This window comes from Primulina tabacum, chromosome 13 (genome assembly GCF_025594145.1).
Source record: "Primulina tabacum isolate GXHZ01 chromosome 13, ASM2559414v2, whole genome shotgun sequence".
NCBI classification, from domain to species: domain Eukaryota; kingdom Viridiplantae; phylum Streptophyta; class Magnoliopsida; order Lamiales; family Gesneriaceae; genus Primulina; species Primulina tabacum.
The window spans coordinates 2202071-2208288 of NC_134562.1; the positions used below are offsets into that span (position 1 = coordinate 2202071).

The following is a 6218-nucleotide window of genomic DNA, read 5'->3' on the forward strand; positions in this document are numbered from 1 at the left end:
AAAAAAGAACATATATGAAATTAATTTAATCAACCTTAAAACCCCACGCAAATGTGGTAAATTTTTTTATTTTTTTTAAAAAATATGTACATATTAATCTATTCATATATTTTTTTATTGGATTTTATGCGTTTTTTAGACTTTTCAAAGGGTGTATGTACATTTAGCCCAATTTATTATCCTGCTCAAAAAAATAGAAGCACTTCACCATCTTACAAAATGAATGGAAAACAGAAAAAATGATAATCCCAAATCTGCAAACAAAATCAATATCTTTTCAACAATAAAAAATTCTCGATTTACAACCATCTTACAGGCGAAAACGAATAGAAAACAGATTTGAGAGATTCAATAAAGAAGCAGAACTTAAAGAAAATTTCCTCTTCGTACATTCTTTTTCCTTTCTCACATTCTTTGCTTCAAGTGCTCTTTCTCTTCTCACTTTTTGTTGTCCACTGCACTTGTTAACAATAAAATATTTCAGGTGTATCTTAAAATTATAATAAAACCGATGGGAGAGAAATGAAAAGGATGGCATTTGTCATGACACATTAAGGCATTCAACATTTATAAAATAGAATAGATATACCATTTTCTTGAACTCCAAGAATTTCTCAATACTTCAGGACTATACCTCCCTCTTGGAAAAATGGGTCTTTGATCAACTAGAAAGACTAGAGAAATACTAATGCCAAATCGAAGCTCTCGAACTTCTCGACTGAAAATTTCAAATACCATGATTTCCATCCTCTATACAGGTTCAATGTAAGTTTCAGCACCAAAATAAATTCGCTACAAGCTAAAATGTGTATCTAGAATCACGAGTCAATGTTCCTTTCACTAGCAAAACATAAACAAATCAATTTGAATACCATCACCTCACATAAGATTGTTGTTCCTGCTCTCTGTCGTTTCCTCGCCTTCTATCTGTTTCTTACCCTCATGCTTCTCATCCCTCGTTGTACTCATCCTTGTTCTCATCTTCGTTTGCATTCTGCTATATATTATTGCATTTAAACGAAACGACAAGGATCGGACAGCAGTTGCATAATAAAACAAATTTAGGATTTAGGCTATCAAAACGAAACACAATTACAATTATATTATATTATCAAATAGAAGGCATAATATTGAAAGAAAAAATATACTCTAAGCATATTACAATAATAAAAATGCTAACCTATTGAAACAATGAATTCAACACTTGTTAAATATACAAGTCCAGTACATTAAGGGAACATAGCCATAAACATTAATATAATTATGAAGACAAAATATAAAGAGGGGTTGTACTTTTTTTAATGAAAAAAAAAAGCAAAAAATCATTCTAAGATATGCAACATATAAACAACAAATATACACTATAATAAAATGATAGTTATGTATTGGCTATTCATAGAAACTTACCTTAGTACTTATGAAATGATGTATGCCGCCTTTCAAGCCTTTCATTTCCATGTCCTCGCCATTTATATGGAAACAATGTAATTTTGGCGTACTTAGCGATCCCAAAGTGAAAGTTTTCATCATAGGACAATTATCTATTTGAAGAATGACAAATGATGGTAACTCAAATGCGTGCTTCCATTAGCAAAAACTCCTCAACTTACAATTGTATCTTATTGCCAAATATTTCATATTAGGAAAGATAGAGTTAACTGGTACATGTGTCTCATACTCAATCACATCAATCATCTCTTTGCAATGGTTTATACGTAGTTTATTGAGATTAACAAGATCTTTTGCCATTGAAGATGATATTAAGTTTTTGATGCCATCAACTTTATATATAAGCAAGCTCTCAAGATTATGAAAGAAACTGGTTGGGATGTGGCGACACCATATCTTGCTTATTTTATCTGGAAAGTCATCGAGATTAAGTGTCTTTAGGCCAATAATTTCAACCTGCAAAAGATAGACAAATTAAATGACAATTAGTTGATTGCTCAAAATGAAACCATTTTAATCTAAATATAGAATCCAAATAGACTACGCGCAATCAAAACTGTAAAACACAACCCTTTCGCATTTTGCTAGCTAACACTAAATTACTAATAGCACAACAATTTATTTGCTGATTCTATATGTATATATATATATATAAATACATTATATTGCAAAAATATTTAATCTAAAATACTTAGGTGGGTTTTTTGAGATTACGAAGAAAAGACGTACCTTTTTATTGCAAAAGAAATGAAGAGAATTGTAGAACCCAAAAATCAGATTACGTATAAGCCATGCATAATTTATATTATTTAAATTAAAAATGAATTTTTATGAAAATATGAAGTGTTTTAGTTATTTTAAAAAATAGATGTTTAGTTTCATCTTTTCAGGATAAATACGCGAGGTCGGGCCGGAGTTTGGAGATTATAAATAAGATTAATAATAAGAAAATATTCCTAAATTTAATTTAAGTCAATGAATAATTTAATTCAAAGAAATAGAATATTTTAGAATTTATTTAATTAATTAGAGCTAAGTTGGTAAATAAATTCTTTTAGGTTCAATATTTAATTAAAGCTTAAATTAAAATATGTAAACAAGAGAGAATGAATTAATCTAAGTATGAAGTATTCAAGAAATTAAACATAGTATTTAAATGCTTAAAGTTAAAACAATGCAATGCCATGCAAGAGGTCATTATAAATTAAGGTGTAAATTCATTAAAATGTAGAATGAGTATTTAAAACCTTAAGCAATTAACATACAAGATGTAAACAATAAAACACCATGCAAATAAGTAATAATTTTGGGTCCAACATTTAAAATATTCAAAGGTGGATAACTCTCCATTCCAACAATTCCTAATTACAATTCATGGGGTATTCATTTCTCATTTTAATTATCTAATGGGTAGTAAAATTTAAATGCAATAACATACCTCATTTCTACTCAACCTATTAGACAACAAAACCATGTAAATGCAGTAGGAAATAAGGAACAAACCAACGGCAATAAGGGGATTAAGAAACAATTCAAAACCCTTCACCTCCTTCACTTGTAACTCTCATTTTAATGTATATTATGGACCCTTTAACACCATTATTAACATTCCTCTTCCTTACCTACATGTCCTACATTCATATGCTCAAAAAAAATCAGTAGGAAACATCTGAGAAAAATCGTGAATTAGCAGCAAGGAGGAGAGGGTAGGAACAACAACACTAGAGGAGGAAAAACAATTCATATCCATTCAACTTCTTGACTTGTAACCTCCAACTAAATGCACTTCAAGACTCCTTTATCATCCCTTGTATCCTTCATACTCATTACCTAGCAGCCCTTCATCCATAATTTCGAAATTTACAGAAGAGAACAGCAGCTAAAAATCAAGAATAACAGCACAAGAACAAGAAGGAATTCTCAACTCCGACTCCGTCGCTCGTATTCGTCGTATTGGTTTGTTTTATTCAAAACAATTTTCAGGCATGTATATATTGTTTCTTTGCTCTTCAATCAAGTCCTATAAATATTTTTAAACATTATATGTTAAAGATTCATGAGGCAAAATGAAATTATGGCAGCAACATTTTCGAAAAATCTGCACAGGTCCTCGAAATTGGCTTATGTTTTGTTTGAGATGTTTCTTGTGATTTCAGGAGTTGTTTCAGTTCCAGGCTCCCAAGGCTGATTATAGGCATGATTTAGAGTATGTTAGGGGGTTTTTGGTTCATGTGTTTCAGTCCATACACTCAAGAACGAAAGAATGACAGCAACTTTCCCTTAGGTGCAATAATGAGTCACGGTTTTGGTCATTTGGGTGGTTAAGGTGTGTGTTCTAATCCTGGCTGTCCTAGGGACTGTAGCCATGGTTATAACCCTCACTTACCATGTCTAGGACGTGACCAAGGTGTCCTTTCAAGGTTTGGTTCATGGTTCCCTCAAAATTTTTAAACAACAACACAAGTGCATATTTCGGTCTTTCCATTTCCTGTGTGAGTGTGTTTCGGTTTCGGGGTGTGGTTTGGTTTGTGGTGGGCTTCTAGCCCTTAGCCATGGTCCAAGCCATGCCTTAGGATGTTGGTAAGAGTCTTTGGGTGGTGGTTCAAGCCCTTGGTCATTAAATTTCAGAATTTCCCCTCAAATACACAAGCTGCTCCTGCTGTAATTTGACAGCAACTTGCTGTTCGGTTCATGAGGTTGGTTTGAGTTCTAGGCTGGCTTTTAGCCCATGGCCTTGAACTGGACAGTACCTTAATGAGTTAGGAAAGTCATGTTTTTGGCCGTTCGTGATTCGGTCGAGTTTAGAGGTCGTACGAGAATTTACGGTGAAAGGTGCCAAAATGACTCTCGAAAGAGTGTTTTATGTTTTTGGATTCCTTTCACCCATTTTCGTGTTTTACAGTTATTATGCATATTTTTCAGTATGTTTGGGGTATTTTTAATCATGGTTAAACGTCGGTTTAATGTTGGTTCGGGTTGGTACGAAGCCATGGTTAAAAATCAAGTTGTTGGTCCGAATCGTCTCGTTTTTGGTTCTATTGTTAAATTTTTGTCAAGTTCAGATTTATTGCATGTGTCACATATTAGAAGTAAGTCGCAGCAAGCCTGGGAACGATTCAACTCATCCGGTAATAATAAGGTTATAATTATATTACGTGCATAAAAATATAAAATGTTTATTTTTGAGATATATGCTATATGTCTTGTGGCCACCTTATGCTTATGGGTTTGGAAGTCGGTAGGCGCAACCGAGGACCTCTCCGCCCGGTGACTTACGACCGGTTTATGATTATGTATGGGTACGGACATCCAGTCCAAGGGCTGTGATTGATCTCTACCGCCCAGTATACTGTGGTTTAGTCTGATCAGGCGCTTACGCTATGTTATGGGTCACTAGCTTAGAAACATTATCTCTACCAGAAAATTATGATATGTTATGACAGAGCTCTATTGAGCAAAACTTTTACGTATGATTTTTAGATATGCACGTAGTTATAATTATTCTTGATATGATTTTTATCGTACGCTTTACGATACTTTATTTTTACGTTGCATGCGATTTTATGATATATTTACTTGTTATTCACGATATATACATGTTGAGTCTTTAGACTCACTAGACTTGATTGTTGTAGGTATTGATGAGGTCGGGACCGCGGACGGAGACCAGTGAGCGATCTTGGGACAGCAGTAGTAAACCCGAGGACCTCATGATTTAATTTATGCACCTTTTATTACTCAAACTCAGTTTTAATACGTTGGATTATTTTTAAGTTGATGTTTACGTTGAATTATTTTTAAATTGTTGGTTGAAAACAATATTTGCTTCCGCTGTTATTTTAAAGTTAAAATTATTTACATGTTGATTTTAATTAAATGGGACAAGATAATTATTTATTTAGAAAATTTTTAATAATTCTGCAAAATTATGAATACGAAGTACGGGCCTTTACAAGAATCATGGTCGTGGGTGGGTTCTGAATATATTGGCACAAAACTATTCAGCCTCGGCAAATTTCCAAACCTCAACACTTTCAGCTTTGGAAACTTGATGCTTTCAACACCTCTGTAGAACGTTGTCAGGCATGGGAGACCACGTAGGTCCAATTCATTCAATTCTTGGAATATGATATGGCGATTTCCATCATCACTAAATATTTCTTCTATATTGTCAGAATCACAAACGTCGATCGTCTCAATCATGCCGGTTGGGCATTGGTCGATTTTGGTTTTACCCCAACTTCCACTTGGAAGTTGGGGTATAAGAGAGCCAGGCTTGAAGTTGATTTAGAAATATTGGTCAAAAGAATTAAGTTGGAAAAGATTGTCCATGTTGGGTTTAGAAACTCTAACAATCTTTATTTTTATGATAACAAAAATTGTTATTGTGTTTTTAATATATTTACTCAAGTGTGAAATTGTAACTCAAGATGGAACCTGAAACTCGACTTTAGCCAAACTTAAAATCTAGCAAGCTTTGGTATTTTGATTATATCGCATGACTCTTTAATCCAAATGACCAGCCAATATGACTGAATAGAAAACTCTATTTAGGACAAATCGTATTTCATGTTAGTTGGGCTAAATCGGGTGTTATCTAGGCAAATTTATGGTTGCAATACCAAACTAATTCCACGAAAACAACCATCAGTTGAGCATGAATAATTGTGGTAGTTTGGTCAGCCTAATTAGCTCGATTATCCAAATGAAACGATTCAGTATGCATTACAAATATAAGATGGTGATCTACAAATCATATTCACATATCA

At 33.2% G+C, this 6218-nt stretch overlaps 1 long non-coding RNA gene across 1 annotated transcript; it reads right to left on the bottom strand.

Annotated features, from left to right (window-relative positions):
- Positions 1–224: 224 nt before the first annotated feature.
- Positions 225–2208, bottom strand: LOC142522767 (uncharacterized). The gene is made up of 4 exons (XR_012814523.1): positions 2179–2208; positions 1408–1905; positions 879–994; positions 225–455 (listed from the first exon to the last, which is right to left on the bottom strand). It is a non-coding gene; the product is annotated as an uncharacterized LOC142522767 (long non-coding RNA).
- Between the last annotated feature and the right edge of the window lie 4010 nt (positions 2209–6218).